Source organism: Pipistrellus hanaki, assembly GCF_964339955.1.
Source record: "Pipistrellus hanaki genome assembly, chromosome: 3".
Taxonomy (NCBI): Eukaryota; Metazoa; Chordata; class Mammalia; order Chiroptera; family Vespertilionidae; genus Pipistrellus; species Pipistrellus hanaki.
The window spans coordinates 34,017,844-34,045,219 of NC_140505.1; the positions used below are offsets into that span (position 1 = coordinate 34,017,844).

The 27,376-nt window shown below is 35.4% G+C and overlaps 1 protein-coding gene across 1 annotated transcript in view; it reads left to right on the top strand.

Annotated features, from left to right (window-relative positions):
* The window catches only part of FGF14 (fibroblast growth factor 14), a 549,760-nt gene that overhangs the window by 142,566 nt on the left and 379,818 nt on the right, over nt 1-27,376 (top strand). The gene's annotated exons all lie outside the window — the stretch shown is intronic.

Sequence of the window (27,376 nt, forward strand, 5' to 3'; positions counted from 1 at the left end):
GTTTTTATATTGAACACATTAAAAATCAACTTCCCACCCTTCTCTTCTCATTTAAGTCTTGAAAATCTTAAAGAAGACATATATACTCTAAACTTCTGTAATAATGTGTGTCTGCAGCATTTCTTCGTTTATCTGTTTCCTTATTTTATTTTAGTAGGTAAAGAATTACACGTTAATATTTTCTAGGAGTGTAAAAAATAGGCATAGTATTTTCTACTTTTTTATATATCCCATGATATATCCTACATATTAAGTATATACTAGTTTAATATTAATTGATTGAAACATAACAGAGCCAGTCATAAATAGTCTAACAAGCCTGAATTTGAAGTTTCCTAAGTTTTTCCCCAGGATAACTGGGACTTGTGTTTTTCTGTATCCAAATTTGCTTTGCCTTCTCTTCTAAAACCAACTCCTCTTCTTTCAACTGCTTCTGTCATGGGCGGATTAAAGTGTTTGCCAACTTATCTTGATTTTAAAAAGTTGACCAGATACTTTTGTGTAGCATTGCTTTCTTTTGCTAGTTTAACATTTGAAGACTAATTGATATTTGAAAAATCTTAACATTATCATAACTGCAAAGTAGTGTAACAACTTAATGTAGATGATCATTTACTTTTTGAACTTTTATATGTAGTATGATCATTAACTTTTTAGAGAGGGCATGTAACAAAAGTAGTAGTTTAGAAATTAAGGAGGGATGGATTATGGTAATTAATCTTCCTTTAGCCTGCTAGATATTGTTGCCACATTACTTGACCTTTCTGTGCTTCCCTTCTTTCTTAAGACAAAGGAGAATAATAATTCACTTATCACATATTCTGTTTTAAAAAGAAAGGATGACAAAATATTTGTAGTGTTTGTTGTTATTGTTTTCAATTGCAGATAAAATTTTTCAAGTAGTTAGGAAGAAAAAAATGATGGCATATAGCACTTGGGTTTGCCCTTGAATATTAAACTAAAACCAAAATTTAGGCATTAAATAACACTTTAAATCCATATCTCAATTCCCATATTTCTTTCTTGGAAATATAAGAAGCCCCTAAAAATGCAGTTGTGTTTTTCAAATGCGATAATGCTATCAGGTGTTTTGTTATTGTTGCTGTTTTTGTATAATGGGTAGTGTGTTCAATAAATAATATAGGTTAGCTGTTATTACCATGTTATAAAAAGTATTTTTCATGAGGGCCCTATAAAAGCCAGAAGAAATGATATAATATATAATTTTTATATATTTTTAGAGATTATGGGTAATACTGTTCTAATTTCAAGATGTTATTACTTATTTAATTAATTTATTCCTTCATTTAGTAACATTCTATTGAATGCCTATTATATGGCAGGACTTTGCTAAGCTGCACTCGTCTAAATATGGATAAGACCAACAGGGTTTCTTCCCCAGTGTAAACACTCATTAGAAAAACTTTAAAGAAAGTTTTAATTATTGTTCTCTATGTTTTCTAACAGATTCTTCTAAATTTTATTTTGTTGTGGTAAGAATATTAACATGAGATCTCTCTTAACAAATCTTTTAAGTATACAATACAATATTGTTGACTATAGGTATGTTGTCCATTGATTTCTTGCTAATCAATGGACATCAAATTTCAGTTAAGCAAGATAAGTAAGTCCTACCTAACAGAGTCTAATCGAAGTTCTTATATTTACACATCACTGTAAGCTTGGCAAGACATACCTACATCACTCTTCTGGAGTAATTATTACAGTAACCTTTAAGAGAGATGGTTCAAATAGTATCATGTCTGTTTTATAGACATGATTATAACTCACCCACGTTCAGGCAGGCAGCAGAAGGCATATATAAGATCAGTTAAAGAAAGGGCACATGCCCAAGGCTGATTTGACTACTGGTTGAGATTTCTGAAGAGAAAATGAAATAAATATATCTGGTGTCATTCCCTAAATGGTGAGCAACAGCTTTTCTTTCCTCTTGATATTGATTAGAGACTGTTGATAGTTTCTACATTTTGTGCAATGACAACAAACTGGTTTTCTAGGGCTATCATTGTGAAGTTTTTTCATTTTTTTTGGCTCAGACACATTAAATATTTTTTTCTTGTGCACTTATATATGTTCACAGAAGCATGTGTATTCTTCATTAGAAAGGAAATCTAGGATATTTATAACAATGGCCCACTCTACCCATCTTCTGTTGGGATTGAGTCAGTCTTCACAGCAATAGATCAGATACATTTCATTGTTATTTTCAATATTTATTTGGGAAGATATATTTGTTTTATAAAACCAGCTGTGATAAAATAATGAATGAGTGATCAAATGACACTTTCATTTGCACATGATTAAAATATACACCATAGCATGAAAAATCTAAAGGTCTTAAGACAGTTTGTGTAGATTCACCTGATATTTTTACACACAGCTCTGTCATCTGTTGTTCCACAAAAGGCTTCAAAACTTTTTAGTTTGTCTGACCAGTATGGCTCAGTGGTTGGGCGCCAACCTATGAACCTGGAGATCCTTCCTGGTCAGGGCACATGCCTGGATTGCAGGCTGATAGTATGCAGGAGGCAGCTGATCGATGATTCTCTCTCATCATTGATGTTTCTATCTCTTTCTCCCTGCCTTCCTCTCTAAAATCAATAAAAATCTATTTAAAAAGCAACACCACAAAAAAACTTCTTAGTGTGATAATATTATAATATGAGGGATTTTTTTTTCATTTAAAATTCTGTTTTTTATTTAGCTTACACAATTGTGAGAGTGAATTGGCAAAGAATAGAATTCTGAAAAACCAGAGAGGATATGAGATCTGCATAGGAAGAGCTATTGCCTCCTGATTTCTATGCATTGGGGATGAGGTTTTGATTTTCACCTCACACTCAACTTTTAAGTTTCATTTTTTTAAAATAAAAGAACTCAGGAACAAATTCAGAACCCAATTTGCAGAAGGATTTGGAACCAGTGTATATCTACAGCTCTCCACAAACCCCAAGAAAATTCAGTTCAGAGTAATAAGTGCCAGTTTAAATTTTATAGGACACACAAAGGAAACAAACCTCTTTAGCAGTACTCTTGTTAAATACTTAGCATTTAGGGGAAACTCTGAAGCAATTGCAAATAAAGAATTAGCATTTTCTAAATATAATGTTGAGGGTCTTCTTCAGGGAAGAAAACATCAGAGGTACTCCAGAGGATCAGCTGAATATAGCCAATCCAAGAAGCAGCAACAGAATGGGACTTGAAAGAGTTCTCATTAACATAGATATCAAAGGAGTTTTATGTGTGTTTTAGTGAGAGGGGCTGTTCTTTATAGCTGTTGTATGTAAATATGTTCATTGTTTAAATAATAACCGCTAACAGTCTTGCTGACTGCCTACTATTTGTCATGCCCAGGTTAAAGATTTATTATAATCTCATATGCTGGATTGTTTTAGCCTCCTATAACATACATTACATTACATTACATTACATTACATTACATTACATTACATTACATTAGGGCTCAGAAAAATTAAGTAACATCAAAAGTTCCACTGCTAATGTTTGTGAGATTTTGAATTTAAACCAATGGCCTGCCTGGCACCCTTCCATTTTGTCATACTTTTTCCACACTGATACCTCAACTTGTTTTATAGCATTAATTGGAAATTGGTTCTTTTTCTCTCTTAATTCATTTTAGTTAAATAATTCAATCAGGTATTGTTGTAAATACATGTCAGACTTAGACATATGACTTGGTTTTATAAAAATTAATCTATTTTGGACTTAAATTTTTTTAATTGCCAGAAGTCCGTATTCATATGCAGTTACTGTTGGAAAATGTAGCATTTCTAAAGAATAGACTTTGATTGCACAAACTGATTTCTTCGGTATCAGTTAATGTACAGGCTAAGCTCCCATGACAAAGAGACCCTAGATGACAGGCACTTTCAGATAGAAAATTATTTTTCTATTATGTAGCTGTTTAACCAATTTAGTATGACTGGTTAGCTCTGTTTTGGGAGGTCATTCAGAGACCCAGATTCTTTCCATGTTTTTGCTCTGTCTCCTTTGGGCCTTGTCCTCATCTTCCTGGTTTCAACTGGTCACTGTTGGAGCTCGTGAGAAAGAATGATAGAGTGCATAACCTGGGTTTTATGGTCAAGATTTGGAAGTGGCATATATTTTTACTCACTTCCAGTGACAAGAACTTAAGTCACAGAAAAGAAGACTGGACATAGAGTCTCTAGCTGTCCAGTCAGGTGCCTACGGCAATAGGAAAGAAAAAAATTGAGAGAAAGCTAGCAGTACTATCCCATACCTTGGAAGGAATAGTGCTAAAAAAGATAAGAGTGTTTGAACAAATAGATTTCCAAATAAAATACTTGGAAAAAGACAAAGGCTAAATATATCAAATGAATATGCTCAGAAGAGACGCAACCATGTCACTTCATGGTATGGTTAGAGCTTGGCTCTTCCTGCCTGTCAGATTACTTCTGTCCAAATTACAAATTTAAGTGCATTTTAGTATTAAATATGTTGAACAAATAAATAAAAATGTAAATATTACATTCAAGTGTAATATTTTTCCTATTGCCTGAGGAATACTAGAGAAAAAGGAAATGAGAGTAGGATTGGCCAAAAACTCTGTAAGTTCAAAGCTTATGTATATAGTTTATATATCTTTCATAGGTACATTATTTTATTTTAGCCTCCAAAACTAGGTTATTTTGGGAATGCTCATTATATAATTGCTTTATACTTGAAATTCAGGCCAATGAGAGGAAGGAGCAGGGGTTTAGTTTCTCATAATAAAAACCCACCATGCCTTGCATTACCTCTCTTGGGGGTCTTACAGCCTAAAGAAACATCTAGCTTACTTTTTATTTGTAAGTTAAAGGAACCAAGATTCTTTAAATCTTAAATACAAAGCAAGCAAAACTTGCATGGCTTGTATAAAATTGTTTCCTAACTAAAAATAAGACTTCCTGGCAGGAGCTATTTGCTGGATCAGAGCTTTCCTGCTTCTCATGGGCAAAAGCTTGTCTCCAGTGGTTTGTCTTGTCCTCTCTGGACTCTACACAAAACACTTTCCTTCTTCATTAAGTGGATTGTTCTGTAGGCAATGGGAGGACAGGTTGGCTGCTACTAATGGAAAAAAAATTAATAATGGGGAAAATAGACTGTATGTTTGAAATTCCTGAGCTCAAATTAGCAAAGCAGGTGGACAGGTCATATTTTCTCTAACAGCATAACTCCAGGGGGATTCTCTGTTGTGTTTGTTAGTTGTCTCACTTCCTTTTGACTGATGCTCAACAAAGTAATATATTATACATCTTTTAACTTGATTGTTGCTTCTTCTAAAGCATCTTTTCATGGTGGGGAAAGAAACAAACAGAGCTGTCATATTTGGCAACATGGATTGTATGGTTTCAATCCCTGTGTTGGACAGCCCTGGGAAAGTGAAGGTATCATGTGACCCCTATAATTTTGTGTTTACTAGGGTAAATGTATATGGAATTTAGAATTATGCTTTCTTTTTTGTGGAGTAGTTCACACATATATGTAATCTGTCCTTTTATGCACAGCTGAAAAACAGGCATTGGATTGCCTGGCAGATAGAATCATTTAGCCCAGTGTGCAAGAATATCTCTTTTTCTATATCCAAGGATATGTTATTATCAATCTGGTGGGAAATATAGGTTCAAATTTTTATATTTGTATTTTCCTGATTATGGTTAAGATAGAAAATCTTTACTCACGTTTGCTGGACCTTTGCATTTCTTTCTTTTTTTCCTGGGAATTATCTTTTCAGAACCCTTGTCCATTCTTTTGTATTGGGTTATTAGTAATTTGTAGAAAATTTTTTTCCTGTTACAGACTTTAAACATTTCACTACTATATGTTTTATAATATTTCCTTCAATAAGAGGGTAAAATTATTGTCTTTTATTGTTTCTTCTAATTTTATGTTTTTCTCCACTGATTTTTGAATCTTCTGTCCTGTAATTTACAAGTATAATTCTGTGGTAAGAGTTTAGGTTTCTTTCTCATCAGCCAATAAAGCCCAGCAATACTTACTGAGTAGTTTCTTACTGGGAAGAACTGGGAGTTACAGGTGCTAGACTTAAAAGCCATGTGTTTCCATGCTGCTATTCTGAGAATATAAAGGGAGTAAAGGAGCCAGATGTCATAGGAAACATAGAAAATAGGTCTGTTATTTCTAAGAAATGCAAATATCCACTTTCAAACTTACTGACAAGATTTATTCTAGTTGGGCAATGTTGCAGGACAGATAGGAAAGGGAAGTGTGTTTTTAGAGTGAAGGCAAGCCCTTACTTAGTATATGATGTGTGAGCCGGGAAAGCATGATTTAATAGAGCAGGGATAACAGAAGGACTGCATTTGGTTGGCCATATGCTTTCTATTTCGTCTTGAATTCAGATTGCTATACATAGAGGTATTTTATCTCCGAGCCCCTGTTCATAATCTTTCTGAGAGTTATGTGTGTTATCTATAATAGGTATTTCTCCCTATGATGTTGTTAAAAAATAATAATGAAGGTGCAGAAGGCCAGCCAGCATTTTAGTAATATCCTTGAGAGAAGCTGTGCTCAGAAGTGGTAAATTAATTGCATAAAAGTTTCCATTGCAAAATAGCATGTTTTGGGAGTATTTCTTAAAAAAATAGTCTTTTTCTAATCAGAATAAGATACTGATATATCCTTTGTGTTTTCCTTGTGAAATTAGATTCTAGACTTTTTGATCCTAATGACATGTGCTATTGGAAGATTTTCTTGCTTCCATTGACATTTTTTTAAAAGTTGCATTATCTCAAACATTGTGTTGGATTTGAACAGTTTCTTTTCCTGTTTTTGGAAGTTAACTTATCCTGAGTAGGTAAAGAATGAAAATAATTAACATGTTGGAGGGATTGCAGCAAGAAAAGGATGTACTAAGTTTTAGAACCTAGTAAAACTGCTCTTTCTTAGTCATTTAGTGGCTCCATTTATTTCTTGTGTTTCCATAAGCTAAAGGAATCCCTTTGGGAACCTTATTTCATATCTCCATCTATTTTTCAAGCTTGCTGTGTTAGACAAATGTGTAGCTAATGTTATAAAAGCCTACACCCAATTTCAAAGTTTAGTCAACCTCATTCAGATCCCAAAGCAGAAATTGCTTGTCGTCTTCCTTAGCCTTGCTGCTCTGTGTGGTCCCTGGACCAGCATCATCAGCATCACCTGGGAGCTTGCTAGCAGCACCCACCCCCAGACCTAGGGAATCAAAATCTGCATTCTTTTACCAGATTAATGTTTGAGAAGCACTATTCTACAACATTAACTGAGCACACATTGCTTGTATCTAAATTTCTATTATCTTTAGCTCACCTAAGAAATGCAAAATACTACATCAGATATTTCTCTGAACAGGGGTAAAGAAGGATAACTTGGCTAATGAAAGTTAAGTGTCTATAGTAACCAGGTCATGGAAGTTTACTCAGTCTAAGAACTGGCTCAGGGCTTTGTAGTCTAGTAGATGTGAACTGGAATCCTGATTTTGTGATTTACCAGTTTTGTTACAAGTAAAATTATTTACCTTTTCCTCCATCTCAGCTGAAATGAAGTGTTCTGATTCTCAATTCCATTGTCTTTTGACTCCACTCTGTTTCCCACTACAACAAGCTGATAAAATAGTTCACAGGTGTATTCTTACAATGAGTTACCTTTTATTCCCTATGTACTGCATTTCTAAGGGCAGAGACATAAACCAGACACACATGTATAAGTGAACTAGGGGTAGAGGAAATATGTGTAAAAGCACTATTAGGTTATTTTAATAGTTTAAATCACATTAATAAATCTCCAACTAAACACTCTGCTAATCTGGTCTAAAAATGAATCAGTGACCCTGGCTGTCTGCTGTATTGCCCATTTCTATTCTAACCTGGCTTTCTGGCTATAATATTATGGGGAAACTTCTGTTGCAGATATGATGCTCTGTTTCACTGATAAATTTTGAATATTTACAGGGTTATGAACTATGTCCATATATACATTATAAAGAAAGGGAAAGGGAGTTTTAGCTTCTCTCTGAAATAGCATCTGATTTAGATATGAGATATGTAAATGATTTTTCATTGACAAAGATGGAGTGCCAGGCATGCTGATGAAATGTATATATCTTGCAATTTAGAATCACATCTCAGAATCAAAATATGTCTGTGACTTATGTGAAGGTAGAAAGACAAGATATACATGGTAATACAGGATGGAAACCTTCTTTATATTCTGTACATTTTTAATTGTCTCTCAAAGAATGCCTGCATCCTGCTTTATTTTGACTTGTTCTTGGCATTTGTTAATCATTGGATTAACCTTTATCTCATCTCTAAAAGCTCTTCAATATATTGCAGAATATTTAAACTTGGTTCAGCTTTCACAATATGAATTTCCCATGTCCTAATTATTTCATTTAGTAATGTCAATTTAGTCAAGAGAAAAATTTAATGATGATAAATAAAATGTTGCCTATTATGTGCAAGCTGGGCATATGAATGATAATTAATTAGATTTTGGAGGAGTATAAATAGCTGCATAATTAAAATTTGAGTAGATCTTAAAAACACAATTATTCAGGTGATCTGTGTTCCTAATACTAGTTTAGAGTGGATGCCAAAACACTGATTTTTCAATAAAAGTGGTCCAAAAATCTGCATATGAATCTATAATTATAAATCAAACTATTTTGTTATTTAATTCAGCACTTTAATTTTAAGATATCTTTAAGATTTGTTATTTTAGATTGGAATTTTTGTTGTTAATTTGCAGAGTAGGGTTTTCAGGTGTTCTATCCAGGGGTCCTCAAACTTATTAAAGTGGGGGCCAGATCACGGTCCCTCAGAGAGCTGGAGGGCTGGACATTATGAACTACTAATCCCTACTGTAACACCTTGGCTGCGCTCACTGCCCAAAAAACCTGGCGGGCCGGATCAGACTCCTCTGCGGGCCGCATGTGGCCTGCGGGCCGTAGTTGGAAGACCCCTGTTACTGTCAAATATTTACCTTGAAAACCTTAAGATAATTTAAAATATATATATAGTTTAGGCTTTGCTGACTTAAACATTCTCAGTAATATTAAAACTGTGTTTTTGCTTGAGTTGAGCCAGCCTACAACCCTTCTTTCTAAGGGGGAAAACGTGCCAAATGGATTACAAACTAAGTGCAAATGCTGGTCCTGCTGAATCGAGTTTGCAGCGGCTGGTTGTCCCTCCCTAACATGGCACACTGTGACCCTCCACCCCACAGGGGATGGCTGTGCCCTGCCCAGGGCCAGCTCGCAGAGGTCATTATTCCCTTGACTGATTTTGTGGCAGAGTCTCTCTGGGGCTTTTTCTGGGGCTTGAGAAAGGCATCCTAGGTCCAGTTCCCACTTCTCCACAAGGACTGCAAACCTGCCCACGTTATACTGCTGTAGATGGAGGGACCCACCCCATTTTTTTTTTTTATGTGCTCAGAGGAAGCACACCATGTGTCTCCAGGTGTCTTCACTATAGGCAACTGTGGGCAGGAAGGTCTCAGGTGAGCAACTGAGGATGAGACACAGCTTGACCAGGAAAATGTTCCTCAGTGGTCTGAGCAAACAACAGGACATTATCACAGAGCATCCCTGCAGCATTCTTTCCTTTAGTCCTTGTTTGGGAAGAGGACTTGTGAGGTGAGATCAGACAGGAGAATCACAATTATGGGAGCAGACTCAGGAGGTGGGACATAGGCCGCCAGCCCTGGCCATCTGTGCTCCTCACCCTGCCTTGCGTTCCTCCAGAAGGAAGGTCCAGTCAGTGCAGGGTGGGGATGGAGGTGGGGCTTGGTGCTCAGTGCCTACCAGACCAGGCTCTTCTAATTTCTCTGATAGGCTCAGTTCAGCATGAGCGAAGGAAATGTCCCAGTGCCTGCTCCAAACTGGTGGTTCAAACACAGGTCCCAGATGCCTTCTCACGGTGACTTCCTGCACACCCAGTGACACCCAACTGAAAGAACATGTTCATGCTCTTCTCCTTGTGGACGTTTTGCTCAGTTATGTCCTTTGAACACAGGCATAGAGTTTCTTATTCAGAAGGCGAATAGCTCTAGGGTACACACATTACATGGCTGCTGTGGACTCCAGGGGTGAATGTTGGGGAGCCCAGGCAGTATCCAGAAATGGAGCCTTCTTTTCACACCCCCTCCTAATACATCTATATTTACTTTAAAGTTTTCTGTGTTATCTTCCGTTTCCTGAGGCCATGCATGTTGTAGTATTCTTGCTACAAATTGTTACTCTTCTAGTTTTCACTTTTATGTTTTGGTATACTTACCGCGAGGATAGGAAAATAAATTGTTTACTGGGAGAGTTGTCAGTGTAACTGGTCAACTGGTCAGAGAGCACTGATGGGTTATTTACTGTATGTTTTACTAGATAAGAAATAAAGGTTTACATTATCAGAAAAATAACAAATGTTTCTTTGATTTGGTTCACCTGTGACCATAAATATGGAAAAGAGACCAATTTGAAAATCAGATTTTATTGTATATCTTTACATATCTCTAGGGAAGTCTTTTGTAAGCTTTAAAGTATACACAAATCTTATGGTGTTCTTGTGAAACAAGGTCTGGGGGAAACATGAGATTCTGCAGATGGAATTCCCAAGTCTGGGTGCTACTGGCCTATAGACCAAACTTTGAGTAACAAAGACTTAGAGAATTTTCAGTGGATAATTGTGTTTGATTGTATTGCTAGTTGATGTTGATTAGATTTCTGAATTATTTATGATTTTTAATTTATTCATTTATAAAACTTGAATGATATGCTGGAATTTTAATATTATCATACATGATTAACTAATCTTATTGTTTAGTATTATTAAATATTACAGAGAAATATAAATAAGTCTCATAATATAATTTGCAAAGGAATAATTTGCAAAGTGATTTTGTGATTTCTGTCTCAGAAATCTACTGGGCATATATATGCAATAGTATTTGTTCAGAAAATTTTTATGAATCAGATAACTATCAAAAGAGATCTCACTCTTTGGGCTCTTTCAGTATGAATGTGGACAGTATTTTCTATTTGTAAATCTTTGCTGTAGATACACATGAAATAGAATTTATGCTTCTTCAAGAATCAAAAGATTTTACTTCTCCCACTCAGTTTTTTAAAGCATCATCTAACTCTTAAAAATTGTTTCTACATACTATTTGACTATCTATAGAAAGTAAATGGGGTTCCAAATTCCTATGCATTATAACTCAGGTACACTAATGGGGAGATAGCAAAGCTTTAAGTTTTATAAGCTCAGATAAAATTTATAAATTATATGCATTCATATATATCTATACATATAAAATGTGTATAGAACCTGAGACAATAATTCTGAGCTCTTTGAAGATAGTGATATAATAGCTAGGCATTTAAGAAAAATATGTTGAAAGCTGCCTACTAATGTTTAAATTTTTATTTTATTTTTAATTGTGTTAAAATTTACCTACCATAAAATTTACCATCTTAAGCATTTTGAAATGTACAGTTCCATAGCATTAACTATAGTCACATTGTTTTGCAATCTTCACCACCATCCATTTCCAGAACTTTTTCATCTTGCAAAACTGAAACACTGTATTTATTAAATAATAACTCTCCATTCATCCTCTTCCCCACCCTTGGCCACCACCATTCCCCACCCTTGGCCACTTTCTTTCTTTGAATTTGACTACTCTAGGCACTTCATATAAGTGAAAAATTGTGTAGTTTTGCAGTCAAATATGGAAAAGCATAGTTTATTTAATAAAGATAGATGCTTACAACTTGATAGGAAATCAAGTAGAGACATATTAAAAATCAGCATAATGCAAATTAAAAAATGTAAGAGCCCAGTTTATCATGGACTTCATCCTTTTGTATGTCAACAACGTTAAGCATGGTATTGAAGTTGCTAGACTTTCTACTCTAAAGCATGGGAGCAGCATGTCATCATAGCAGACTCACATATCTGGCTCTGCCTCAGCCACGGGGAACTCGGATATTTCATCTACAAAATTAAGGGTTTGAGTCAGAGATGATCTGCCAAGTTCACTCTTTTGTTCAGCAATTTAATTTGAGTTTTTTTCTTTTGCCATCCTGTGCTATTGATGCTGGGATTATAGCTGTAAAAATAACAGATTCAAAATACCCTCCTGGAACTTTTATTCTAGAGGGGTGTGCTAGTCAAAAAGGAAGCTAAATAGAAAAAAAAATTATATCATATGTTAAGTGATGAGGAATGTTTCAGCAAAAAAATAAAGCAGGAAAGAGGGAGTGGAATGCTGTGAGGTAGGACTAGGGAGGTTGAGAAGGGGACACCTTAGGGAGAAGAGGGTGGGGACTGTGTGGTATCTCCGGCAGAGAGAGCAGCAGGTGGTAAAGCTTTGAGGTCTGGTACCTGGTCCACTCCAGGGACAGCAAGACAACACTGTGGTCAAAGTAGAGAGAGAGGGGGAAAGTGGGAGGTGATGAGGTTGGAGAGATGCCAGACAGCCAGAGCAGGTAGGCCTCTTAGCCAAGTATTACAGACTTTGGCTGTTTGACATGCTCTGGAAGCTTCTGAAGGACTTTTAGTAGAGTAATGACTTAATCTGATTTGTTTTAGAGGAGTCACCCTCATTGATGAAGGGAGCAAGAGCAGAGGTGGAAGTGATGGTCAGGAGACTGCCGCAGAAATTCAGTTGATCTGTATTCAGTGGCTTAGACCAGAGTGGTAGCTAGAGAAATGGTAAACCATGGTTGGAAGGTAGAGATCACAGGTTTACCTAAAGATTAGAAAGACTAAGTTTGCAGTTCTTGGCCTGATCAACTGGAAGGATAGACCTGTCATAAAAATGGGGCAGGCTGCAGAAGATCCAGAGTTTTGGTAAACTTGATAAGCCTGTTGGTCATCCAGGTAGAGATGAGGGTGAGGCAATTGGTACTGAGAATGGGTATGGTATTTTCAGGAGACGGCGAGGTTGGCATCAAGTCTGAAGAGTATTTCAGTATTCCATCACTGGAAGCGATCGCTAGGAAGGGAGTAATTGTCAGTAGAAAGAGAAATGGTCAAGGACTGAGCTATAGGGCACTGGGACTTAATGAGGTGCAGGGGGTATGTGTTGATGAAGAGGAATCAGCAGAGGATGAGAGGAAAGTGAGGAAGGAGACTAGGGTCATAGTACCCTAGAAGCCAGTCGAAGAGCTTTTTGACTTCATTCCTGATATAATCATAGCTTAGTTCCACATGCTACCTTCAGAAAGTGGGTTTTGAGTCCCGGGCATGGCATTCCTTACTCGCAGAGGCAGACACACAGGTCTGTCTCTCCAATCTGGTGTGTCTCTGGAAGAATCAATCTGGTGTGTCTCTGGAAGATGGAATTCTTCAAGTTTTTGTGAGCTAGTGATCCCTCGACTCTAATATATAATTGGATTAAAGCCTCATTCATTGCACTTAACATATGATACACCACCCCCAACTCCAGATCGAGGTATGTCAGTCTGTTCCATGCCTCCATGCTTCAGGTCTTATTTTGTTGGCCAATTTGTTTTGTTCATTAGATGCCACAAATAAGTGGAATCATTTTATATTTGTCTTTCTGTGAGGGCAATTTTTGACTTTTCCCCAACTAACTTTGAAGTGATTGTAAAAGAGAAGTGTGTTTAAAAAATTTAAAAGGACATGGAATTTTGTTCATTTTTTGTGACTAAATAATGTTAAAATATATATTGAATGTGTTAGGGAATCAAAAGTAGATAAAAATTGCTCTCATGATTTGGAACTTAAAATTCTTATTTAAAATCAATTTGTTCATAATTCATAATTTTATGTTGTATTTCTATATGTCAAAATAAAAATTTAGATTGATATTTGAAAGCACTTTTCTGAAAATAACACATTGTAGATGTGGTAGTTTTTATTCTTAAAGAAAGCCTAATTGGCTATAATTCCCACTAAGTTTTCATCCAGTGTTATTAACTTTTATATTCCTATTATATTTTGATAGGGTATATAAAATTGCAACTTACTTTACAGGTAAAGTTGATGCTGATGTGAATATGCAGATATTATTTTTATTTTTATGCTCCTAGTCAACTTGTGGCTCAACATCACAGTAATAATTTCTTTCTGTTTTAAATCATGTAGTGGTTAAAATGAATACATTTTAACTGAGAAGTACAGATTGGTAATTACAAAATAGTCATGGGGATGTGAAGTATAGCATGGGAAATATAATATATATATATATATAAAAGCCCAGCAACTGTTACAGCAGAACAACTAGAATGACCAGAATGACCAGTTGCGATGATGCGCACTGACCACCAGGGGGCAGACGCTCAATGGGCTTATAGCTGGTGAGCACAGTGGTGGTGGCGGAAGCCTCTCCAGTCTCCTCAGCAGCTCTAAGAGCCACGAGCCAAGTGGTAAGGAGTGAGCAGGCAGGTAAGGAGCAAGCAGGAGGGGGTGGTAAGAAGCAACCAGGCAAGCAGTTAGGAGTGAGGGGTCCCGGATTGTGAGAGAGTGCAGACACCACCCCCCCCCCCCGCCCTGTTTATGAATTTCATGCATCGGGTCTCTAGTAATAGTATAATAACTATGTATGGTGTCAGGTGGATAGTGGATTTATCAGTGGTAAACACTTTGTCAAGTATATGATTGACTAACCCTTGTGATGCACACCTGAAACTAATAAAAAATAATATTGCATAAAAACTGTAATTGAAAAGGAAATAGTGTTAACTGTAGGTAGATTTATTTTATTTATTTGTAATACATGACTTCTCGATACTTAAATGTAAAATTACCGGCTTCATTTATTCAATCTCATACTGAAGGTAGTCTGTCTCCCTTGACTGATTACCAAGGAGAATGGGTAAAAGGATTAGGAAAACAATAAATGTAATCCTTATGAAAACCAGACCATATTTCCGTTAGATATAGTTTGCATGTTAGTTTCAAGGCATGATTTTTTTTCTATCACAATTTGTAACAACTAATCATAATAAGAATGTAATTGAGTATGTGCCAGTACTTTTGCCTGCATTCTTTTATTTAATTTTTGCAATTATTTACTCTGTGAGTTAACAATTACTGTCATACTCACTACCTTGCAGATGGAGAAATAGAATAGGTAGAGGTTAGGTAGTTTTCCCAGTGTCTTACAGCCAGAACGAGCTGGAGTCTGTAACTGAACTTAAAAGTCTGTCTTATTAACCTCAATGGATTGATGAGCTCTTACTCCACACTCTTTCTCTAGAAGGTTCTCATGGGTTATGAAATAGCTCTTGGACTGAGCATAGCAAGGAGAAGGATTTATCAGTGGATTTATAGTGGATTTAAATATAATTATATTAAATAATAATGCTATCTTGGCTGGCTTGTTAATGAATTTTTAAGAAACAGTATAATTACAAAGTTTCATAATTAAGATATCTGTGTTATAAATGTCTAGTATCATTTTTTACAGTTCTTTACTTCTGTTTATGGAGATATCAACACCACCCTCCAACTCCAACTCTGCCTTCTGCTCTAGCTTGAAATTCTTACATTCTACAATATATTAAACGTATCTGAGAGAGGGAGAAAGAGACAAGTATGTTTAGTGGCAACTTGGTTCAATGGATTGTCAGAAATCAAAATATGATACTTCAGAAGAAAAGCATAGTGGAAAGAATATATTTTGAACCAAGATGCCCAAGGTCAGATTCAGCTCATCACTTAAGACCTCTGAGATCTTGAGGAAGTCACTTTAACTTTTTAAGTATGTTTCTTCACTGGGTGATTAAGAATTAACACCCCCACAACTTGGTTTGAATATTAGTAAGATGTTTATAAAATATGGCTTCAGCTATCTCTAACTATATATATTTATTTAATAAGCTTCAGCTTATATCATGACATTTTTAGTGCTCTTTATAAGTATTATAGCAGATTGCAAATAAATTCATGGATTGCTTCCATCTGCTCACTTATAACTTAGAAGTTAGAGGCTTTCAGGAATAACCATTATAACTTCTTTTTGGAATAATTAACACAATAATATAAATAGTAACCAAGAGTACTCCCTTCTCCACTTCCACCTGTTACTGCCTACCTTTGAGTCTCCTCCATGGAGCTTCCTGAGACCTACTTCCCATCAGTGTGAAGTTGGACTGACTGGGACCAGGGAGTCCATGTGAATTAACCAATCTTTCCTTTCTGCCCCCATTAGACCTTTCTAAGAACTCTGTTATAGGACTCTTTCTATTTTGATTTGTAATTATGCATTTACTTGATTCTATTCTCTTTTAGACTGAGTTGTTATTTTTTAAAGACAAAGGTTATGTTTCAATAATCTTGATTTATTGGTGATTAGTACAACTTTTAGAATCCTTATATAAACAAATACTTACTGGATAATTGAAAGCCAATCATTGTGATAAAGCCATTCACAGCATATTCAATCAGGTTACCCCATGCTTACTTCTGATCTGTCCCCTGTCATAACCCAACTTTCATCTGCATATTGAGTATTAAACATTTTCCTCTTTATTTAGCCCTAAGTCTTCTATCATGGCCGTTAGCTGCCCACACATGCAGGTGAAGAAAGGGCAGAGCCTCTTTATTACACTGTAACCATGTCCTGAAAAACCTAAGGTTGGATAGGAAAAGAGAAGCCAGAAAAGGAGTCAGAGAAGGACGACTGAAAAGAGCACAGGAACACTGGGGCATGGTATCTTCCAAGCCAAGAGAGCAGTGAATTTTCAGGAAAAGACAGTGGCCTGTCAGTGAATCCTGATTAACTGTTTTAGAATCTTTTATCCCTATCATTTTAGACAGTTTTAGAATCTTTTATCCCTACCATTTCCAAGATATAGTTGGAGGAAGGAATACTACATAGGAATTAAAAGCACAGTAGTTGATATCCTCTTTACATAGCCTCACTTCACCAATGAATTGGATATAATAGACATTTCTGACCCATTAGCTGTCATGGGGATGAAGGTATAAAAGTTATGTGAAATTCCCTGCATGGAGCCATCGCAATGTCAGTTTTAAATAAACATTAGATACTAATACTGTTGTTGGTTGTGTGATCTGAGCGAAATAAGTAAGATAGAACTTGATTTCGTGTAAGATTTTTGTCTCTAGCAAACAAAAAATACCCATAAAATCCACCAAGCTTTCTGGGAGTGAGATCCTGCAAACGGCATCTGTTTCCGGCCTTCTAGGCTTCAGAACAAGTTGATCTCTGACAGTCTCATCTGAGATACATAACCATTCAAGGTGGAACCAAGAGAAGCAAACTTTTTTTTCTCCCTAAAAATAGAAGTAAGATTAAGACACAAAGGGATATGAGTTATTTGCTTAGCATGATATTCTCAAGGTCCATCCATGTTGTCCCAAAAGGCAATGCTTCATCTCTTCTTATGGCTGAGTAGTATTCCATTGTACAGGGTGGGGGAAAAAGTAGATTTACAGTTGTGAGTACATGAAACATATAATTTATTCTTGTATTATTACCTATTAATTATCGTGTTATTTTTCATATGAATAACTGTAAACGTACTTTTGCCCTACCGCATATATATATGTAGCACATCTTCTTTAGTAAATCATTTATGAAAGTATGCTTTGGTTGTTTCCATGTCTTGACCCATTATCTGGGTACCATGAATAATGCTGCAGAGAACATGGGGATTCACCTATCTTTGTGAATAAATGTTTTCAAACTTTTCAGGTAGATACCCAGAAGAGTGGTTGCTAGATCATATGTAACTATTCTTAAATGTTTGAGGAGCCTCCATCCAGTTTTCCATAGTGGCTGTACCAGTTTACATTCCCACACTTAGTGAGGATTTCTTTTTGTCCACAACCTCTCCAACACCGATTATTACTTAGCTGTTGGTAATAGCCATTCTAAAATGTGTGAGGTGGTATCTCATCGTAGTTTTGATTTTCATTCTATAACAGCTAATGGAGTTGAACTTCTTTTCATATATCTGTTGGCCATTTGTATGTTTTCTTAGGAGAGTGCCTGTTCAGGTCCTCTGCTTATATTTTAAATTGAATTGTTTGCTTGTTTGGTGTTGAGTTGTATAAGTTCTTTATATATTTTGGATATTACCCTTTGTCGGTGCTATTGTTTGCAAATACCATCTCCTATTTGGTTGGTGCCATTTGTTTTGTTGAGGCTTCTTTTGCTGTGCAGAAGCTTTTAAATTTTATATAGTCCCGTTCATTTTTGCTTTCACTTCCCTTGTCTTTGGGGTCAACTTCATAAAATAGTCTCTAAAATGAAGGACCATAAGTTTAGTACATACATGTTTTATTCTATGTAAGTTACTGTTTCATGTCTTTTATTTAGGTCTTGATCCATTTTGAGTTAATTTTTATATGTGGGGATAAACAGTATTCTTGTTTCATTCTTTCGCATGTGGCTTTCCAATTTTCACAACAGCAGCAGCAGCAGCATTTATTTAAGAGGTTTTTATATCCCCTACAGTACATTTTTGGCTCCTTTGTTAAAAATTATTTGTCCATATACATGTGGGTTTTTTTCTTCCTCTCAATTCTGTTCCATTGGTCTCTGTGTGTTGTTTTTTTTTTCTACCAGTACTGTGCTGTTTTGATTATCTTTGTAGTTTAATTTTAAGTCTTTGTAGTTTAATTTTAAGTCAGGGGGTGTGATACTTCTGGCTTTATTCTTTTTTCTCAGGATTGCTTTGACTATTTGGGATCTTTTGTGGTTCCATACAAATCTGACTTTTTTTCTATTTTTTAAAGAAATGTCATTGAGATTTTGATAGGGATTGCATTAAATCTGTATATTTCTTTAGGTAATTTGAACATTTTAACTATGTTGATTTTTCCAAAATGCAATATACAGATTATGTATCATAGAAGTGTGCACTTGAAACCTATATAATCTTATTTAACCGATGAATTTAATTTTAAAAAAGAAACATGAGAAGGAAGTCAGTGAGGGATAAAATTCAGTATCAAGTTTTTGAGAATGTCAGTTTTAAATTAACCCAAATATATTTGAAACTATTTTTAAAAATACACTTAATGACGGAGGAGGAGGCTTTATACTTTAATATTCAGTTTGCTTAGGACAGAGGTATTCTACGTTTAGAAGGCAGTAGAACAGAGCTGTTGAGTGCAAACTAAAACCTGAGACAAAAATCCCAGCATTAGAACATACTTATTGTATGGTCATGAGCGCTTTCTTGTCTAAGTCTTAGTTTTGATATCTGTAAGATGGGAGTTATAATAGCTAATGTATTACTGGATTAATTTAAAGATGAAATCAAATCATATTAACAAAAAACATAGCAGAGGACCTGGTGCATAAAGAAAGATCAATCAATATAGATATTGTTAAGATGATAGAATATGATGGATGGATTAATGGAGGTTAGGTAGATAGATAGGTAGGTAGATAGATAGATACTCTGCAATCCCAGTGAAATAGATAGTAAGTATTAATTAGGCAACTATAGTCTTAACCTTTCTCAATCACATAAATCATTTAATAAACACATCTGAGTAAATTTAACCACCATTAGTGTCAGGATAGAAGGGGAGATATTTAGACTGAGTGATTTAGAATTCTATTTGTTTTATCTTCATCATTTCCTAAATCGTGACCCCTGCCATATAGATTATAATCTTAAATTTTTTTTTGTATTTTTTTATTGATGAAGGTATTGCATATGTGTCCTTACTCCCTTTTTGCCCCCACCTAACCACTCATGCCTTCACCCTCTAGTGTCTGTGTCCATTGGTTATGCTTATATGTATGCATACAAGTCCTTTGGTTGATTAGAGTCTTAATTTTTAAGCTCTCATTGAACAACTAGAACACACATTTGTGTTGGTAAAGAAGTAAAATTGTCCAACATACATGTGGATAAATATAGTAGGATAAAGTTAACATCACTCATTTCCAGTGAAAACAAATTGTTGAAATAGGAAAAACTGCCACAAGAAAGCAACAAAAAAAAGCATGTTTCCATTTTGCCATTTTACAGTTAGTAAATATGAAAATGAATGTTGGTCAACATAAACACTCAATAAGAAAAGCTGGCTGTTACTCAATAAGCAAGGAAGAGTGTCATATGCAAAGCTTCCCTTGTGAACATATTTCAAATGAAGAAATCTGGAAATGTCTGTGAGTCAAAAACATGGTGCCTGTTATATATGATGTAAAACAAAGGCGGGTGGCTCACTGGCTCAGATGCCAGATGGTTTGTGTGTTTGAGTGAATGGCACTCCAAAGGAGAAGGCCCCCTCCTATTTCTCTGAGAACACAGCGGGCAAAATCCTAGATTCTCACATCCCCTTCATTGATGACTCTTACTTTGCTTTTAATTGTATTTTTCAATTACAGTTTGAATTTAACATCGTTTTGAATTGGTTTGAGATATAGAGCATAATGGTTAGATAATCATATACTTTACAAAGTGGTCCCCGGGTGTTTCAGGTACCCACATGGCACTGTACATATTTATTCCAGTGTTGTTGATTTATTCCCTGTGCTTTATTTGACATCCCTGTGACTGCTTTGTAACTACCAAGTGGGGCTTCTAATACCTTCACCTTTTCTCCCACCTAACTCCTCTTCCCTCTGGCATCCATCAGTCTAGTCTCGGTATGTAGAGTTTTATATTTTTTAAAATACTTAATGTTTCTGCATTACATATATCTATTACTATAGATTAGAGTAACTCCTTTTGGGAAGGCAGAGCTTAAATAATTTTATAAATAGACAAAGATTAGTAGAACTTTTGACTAAGAAGCAGATGTATGACTGACCTTGAATGTATTTGTGTGATGTAGACTGCTATTTACTGTGGCCACAAATCTATGATATATTTGCCAAAAATTAATATTAACTACATGTCAAACATTGTTCTAGCTATTGGTGTGGCAGGGTAGGAGAGAGGAAAACATATAAGATATTATTTCTGCCCTCAAAGAGGTTGCAAGATAGTAGGAGAAGACACAGTATAAAGATATAATGCGTAACAAACACCCCAAATGATTAATTCTTGCTGGAGAAGAGGTTTCCTGAAAACTAGAAATTTGAGCAGTACGTGAAAGAATGACTAGGCAGATCTGCCCTTGAAGATAGGTAGATAAACATGTTTGTCTGTCACAGTTGCTCAACTTGCTAGCCATAATTTCTGTAATCACACAAATGCTGACCTGCAAGGAAAAAATGATAAATTTTTTTTGAAATCAGTTTTTAATCAGTATTTTACCTCTATCTTTAGTGTATACCCAAAGAAGCTAATATCAGCTAAATAAAGGTAATTTAAAACATGCAAAATAAAAGGCAATTTTAAATCAGTTAACATTAATGCAGATTTAGTGCATGAAATAAATCTCTTATTTTGAACTGACAGAGAGGCATGCACTTTGAATTAATAGAGGATGATTATATCTGAAGATCATAAAATAAAAAAAAATAAAATAATGATTTGACAGGGCTTGAAATTATTAGCTGATACAGGGTGCCCACATATCTGATCTGTCCTTGAACGAGTGTATAGTAAAAAATGTAGGCAGCAGTTGCTGTGCCTAATATTGTAACATTGAACGGCTGGACATTTAAGTACTGGGGACTTTGGGAAAGCAGAGTTGAAGGAAGCTGCTTGGGATTGAAAGGCTTATTCATGGGCTGAGGAAGGCTTTCTAAGTCAAGAGGAAAGGCAGGTTGAGTTGTTGGGAAGTGGGCTAATGTGGAGGAAGGTCTGTTACTTTTAGAAGGGGTTCTTTGTCCTCAGAGTGGTAATAACAGATATTCTTCTGGGTATTGGGGGCTGAATTTAGACTTGGGAGCAGGAAGAGGTTTGAAACATTTCTGTGAAGAAAGGGAATCAATAAGAGAGTGAATGTTGCTGCTCAGCATTAAGGACCAAGTTGAAGTACTAAAGCACTAACTTAGATGAAAATGCTTTAAAGATATGTTTACTTCTTTAAATGGACATTGGGAGAGTAGGAAACAATGGGATCTATAAATGATCAATTCTTAGCAACTGGAGACACAGAACATACAAATAATAATCACTTGGAGATGGAAAACCTGCCAAAATTAAGCTAAAACATTTCCTCTCTATGGCATCTTCTAAGGTAGCCATAATAATTAATCATCAAAGTATTTACTCAAAGGAATAAAACTATAGCTAATGTTTGAGTAGTTGTTTCACATTTCATATTTGATGGTTAGACTCAGAGGTGTTAGGATACTTAATGCAGCTTATCTAATAATTTACAATCTATTAGGTATATATAACACAAGCATATCTATAAATGCTGCATTTAAAAATTATTATTATTATTATTATTATTATTATTATTATTATTATTATCTCAGTTTCAATTGGAAAGGACCCTGAATGCTGCCTTCTCTTTATTCTAGGACAATCTGTAAAAGTGATAAATGGAATCCATTAATTCACCATAGCAACCAGCATGTATCATAAAACATTGCACAAAAGAGTTAGTACCCCGATAACCCTCAAAAAGAGTACAATTACTATAATTTCTTATTGAGAAAAAGAGATTTGCTACAGAGATACAATCATAGGAGTAATTATGAAATAATGTTTCTACAATACTAACAATCTTTAATATGAAGTTTCTTTGCAAGCTGCCTAGAGTCTGTCAATATGATACAGGTCAGAGCATCTTTTAAACTAAGGAATGTTTGAATGTGCACTAATGCATGAAAACCTTTTGGGATACAGATTCCATTTTTTTCTGATGGGGAATTTACAAGATGAAAATAATTTTGATAATATTTTACTAGTTTTAATTTGTTTATATGAAAAGAAAAGCCATGTGATAAAATCAAAGTACCCCTTCAGCGCCTGTGGAAATTCACCTCTCACTGTCCTAACAGCTGTGGCTCAATGCAAGTTCTCATTGCTATTCCATCATTTACAACTGAATTAAAAATAAAAAAAATAATATAATGTATTCTAAAGTAGTACATTTTAGATGTTTTGCTGGTGAACTATAGGAGAATATGTAGGATAGATGCTGATGGAGGTTAAACCAGGATACGTATAAATTATGACAGTAAATTAAAAAGATAGGGTAAGCCTGGTGATTTTAAAATGTTTAAACAACAGGCTAAAACTCTCTTGAAAGCAGTGGACCATCATAGATGACTGCCACTGTGCAGAGAAAAAAGCAGAGTAAAATTATCATATCAAATTTAGATAAAAGAGGTTCTAAGAAAATTCTAGTCTTTTCCTAAATATTTAAACCTCACAACTGTCAAGAGTGTCTTGGTGCCAGGGATAGCACTAACGTAGGTTTATTTGGAGAATATAAAAGTTACTGATAATTTTGGTCCCTTTTATATCTCTAGTAGCTATGACAATTGTCACTCTTGCATTGACAAGCTCCCATTTCTATGTACTGCCCTCTTTCCCAGCCAAATACCTGTCTGGATCTAGTGTCACTGATGGTGCTTGCACTGAATCACAAACTACAACTTTTAGTAAAGTGGTCTTACATACACCCTTACCATCACCCAAGCCAAAGTTTGGCACAGATGTGAGTGTGCGGTGTTAGCATTTTTTCAGAGTTTTTTTTTTTTTCTTCTAGAAAACTTGAGCCGAAACCGGCTTGGGGACTGAAGGGACCCGGGTTCCATTCCGGTCAAGGGCATGTACCTTGGTTGCGGGCATATCCCCAAGTAGGGGGTGTGCAAGAGGCAGCTGATTGATGACTCTCTCTCATCGATGTTTCTAGCTCTCTATCTCTCTCCCTTCCTCTCTGTACAAAATCAATAAAATATATTTAAGAAGAAAAGAAAAGAAAAGAAAACTTGAAAGCTATAGTTGGAAATGTAGAAAATGAGGTTTTCAACAGAGCGGAAGCTGGCATATTCCAGGATAGTTTAATTGACCCAGACAGCACCCCAATAGATGATGAAAGAAGCCTACTGAAAGCTGATTTCTAAATAGCCTCTACAAATGTGGTTTAAATCAACTTCCTTCATTTTTATTCTAACGAGGGTCTTGGGCTGTGCTAATGGAGGACTTGTGCTGTAATGGATCTTGGTATATAATCAGTACCTTTGAGGACTGTGTTCCTCTCTGATGCTGAATTTCAAGAAGGACATAGATAGGAGGAGTGTTTGGAGAGAAGGATTAGGCTGGTCATTGATCCAGAGACCACATACCACAAAGATTACTCAAGGAAAACAGGAAACTTACCCTGGGGAAGAGACGTCCTGAATGAGACAGGACTGCTGACCTATATTTCAAAAGGACGTAGGCTAGAAGTAGTAGAACAAGCTATTCACCTTTCTCAGAATAAAGAGTGAGAACCACAGGCAGAAGATACAAGGAAAATGCTTTTAGTCTAGAGGAGAGTTCCTGAACACTAGGGCCACTCTTCTGTGGAACTACCAGAGCTGCCTCAGGAGGTGATGGCTGCTGGAGGTATTTAATCTGGAGCTTGCAAACCATTGGTCAGAATTTCGTAAAGTGGGCAGAAGTCTTTTAAACAATGCTTTCTACTTTGGAAGTTGTATACTTTGTTGAACAACTATTTGTTGATCACGTGTACCAGAAACTGCCCTGGAACTATGAAATATGGTGCTGAATAGAACATAAACCCTGCAAGCAGGTCTAGCAATCTAATTGGAGAAATGACATGTCTAAACTGAGTATTATATATATATATATATATATATATATATATATATATATATATATATATATATATATATATATGGTGTAATGACACTGGAAAAGTCCTAGGGGGCACCCAGGGAATAGCATTTAAATGAATTCAGCAAATATTACATGCTTATCATGTTACTGACAAGCATTTCACTGTGTTCTATGCTCAGAGTGTAGCTCAGCTTCCTGTTCTGAAGACTTATTGGGATAGAGTGGGGAGGGTTTGACAGTGAACAAATAAACTTGATAATCGTACCAATTGCTGTGGAGTACCAAAAGTGTTATAGCTTAAGATAAAGACAAATCACACGTGGCTCTTATTTAAATCCAAATCAGTGATAAGAATTCCTACCGCCTACACAGTTAAGTGGTTAGAATAGACAATTAGCCAATGGTTGTTTATTAGATTCCCAAAATGTTCTAATTAACAGTGGGGATATAAAAACAAAGGACAAACATTCTACCTTCAAGAAACTTGTAGTCAAGTTGGGAAAATCAGCAATGTCATGAGTTTTGTATGTTAGATTTTTAGCTCCTTGAGGACAGAGATCTAGCTTGTTCCTTTAGGATTCCTTCAGTCCTAGAACAGTGGTAGGCAACAGGTTTAGAGTTGGCTTCTTAACAAACTTACTTGTTCTCAGTGTTCTTGAAAGAATTATGTTTTCATGGGTTTAATATTCCTCCTGTGTATTGGTATACTTGGGTTCATTAGATGATTGCAAGTTTTGATTTACTTAATAACATTTCCATCAAAAATTATGTTATCTTCAAATCTATTTCTTTTCTAATAATAATTGTCTCTGTAATGCAATTTGCTTAAAATCATATGGAATTTTTTGTAAAAATTCTGCTGTTTAACTATGTGCACCAGTTGGGTATCTGGAGTTAGTTGGGCATTGGAGACCAAAGACTCATAGGACAGAATTCTTTCACAGGATCAGCTGTATGGCTGTTCTCCTCCTAGTATTATGTTGCCATAACCTATTTACAAAATACTTATAAAATGCCTTCACTTTTACAGCTGTTCTCTCAATACCCATATGCACTTCCTTGTTTTCTAGAGGAACAGAGAGAGGAGTGTCAGGCAGATTAAGTGATTTGTCCAAGATTATGTGGTTTAAGAGGGGCTAAGCTGAGACCAGCTTGCAAGTTTCAGCTTGGAGCTCTTTCTTCATGAATAAATCATGATGTTAACATGTATATTTTCATGCTGTGGAATGTGCACATGCCGTGAATTCAATAGGGAAACACATTAGTAAATCTTAGCTGCGAACATTGTGTGAAGTGCCTCTTGGTGCCAAGTTACAGCAACCATCAAAACGTGCTTTTGAAAAATGTATATAATAATTTAAAAATTTCTGCTGTGTTTTAGAACAAGACATGATCAAAAGTTTTACTCTTGTGCATTAGGTAACCATATCTAGGGAGTTGAATTATATTTTGGCAAATATCATAAGTAAAAATACATTGAACATGTTGAAATGCTGGATAATTAACTCTCTTCCTTAAATTTCTGCATCTGTTTTAGGAATGATTACCTAAAATATCCAATGTTGGATTTTTTTTTTGTATGGATCTAGATTTTAATTGCTGATAACTGAAAACGAGGTTCATTTAGAATTGATCTGGGCTCTAAATTGTTTGTATAACACCTTTATTTATCTTCTCAATGACAAGTGTAGCCATATATTTTGGTTAGGAGAATTACTAAAATAAGATTAAGTACCTCTTTTCAGGTATAAACATCTTTATGCAGAGTTGGGTCATATGATCTTTGAAGTTTAGTTTAAAATTAAAAAAGACTAAATATGAAGAAATTTATAAATATGATTCTCACCCAACTTTTAGATTTTATGGAAGAGAAAATGAAAAATGTAAGGAAACTTTCCTAAAGTGATGCATTTATAACTTACATATGATTATTATTTATATTAATACCATTGTTATCAAGATTAAATTCAAGTATACTCAAACTATAAAGTATAAGTTTTGTCCCAGGGTTGGGTTTGGTGACTAAATACTTATTGGCTCAGATTTAGCTAAATGGAAGTCTTTTGCTTTTTAATTGCCATTATTGACTTTATTCTGATCATTATGTTGGAGATATTTTATAGACTTCAGAGCTGTGAGTTGTGAGTTGGGGGGCTGAGATATATAAATTGAGGGCATTTTAATGTCAATTTCAACAGCTGACTATAACTCAAATACTAACCCAGTCTTCCAGTTCCAGGGGGAAGTTAAAAAATAAACATTATAAATTCTTACCTGAAGCATATTATGTTTTCTTTTATGATTGGAGACATTATGTATTCAAGTTTCAAACCAATCTCCAACAAGTTCAGAAGGTTCAAATCTACAAGCAACTTTTTACAAGATTTGAAATGGAAGAATCTACCTTGACTGTAGAAAACTAGGAAAGCAGGATTAGCATAGGGTCTAAGTTAAGAATTCCTCCTCCTGTCTCTGGGATGACCACTGTGTGGAGGGAGCAGCCCCTGGAGTCCCTGTGAGGGAATATGTCTCCATGTAAATAGGCAATGAGAAGACTGCTGAGGTGCTGGAATGGGGGTCTGTAAAATGACACTAAATGACAAGCACAGTAGAGAAAAATGGCTTTTTATCTAATTTGTATACCTCTTTTGAAGCAAGGGAGAATTCAAAACAGAAGAGAAAACTGGAATATTA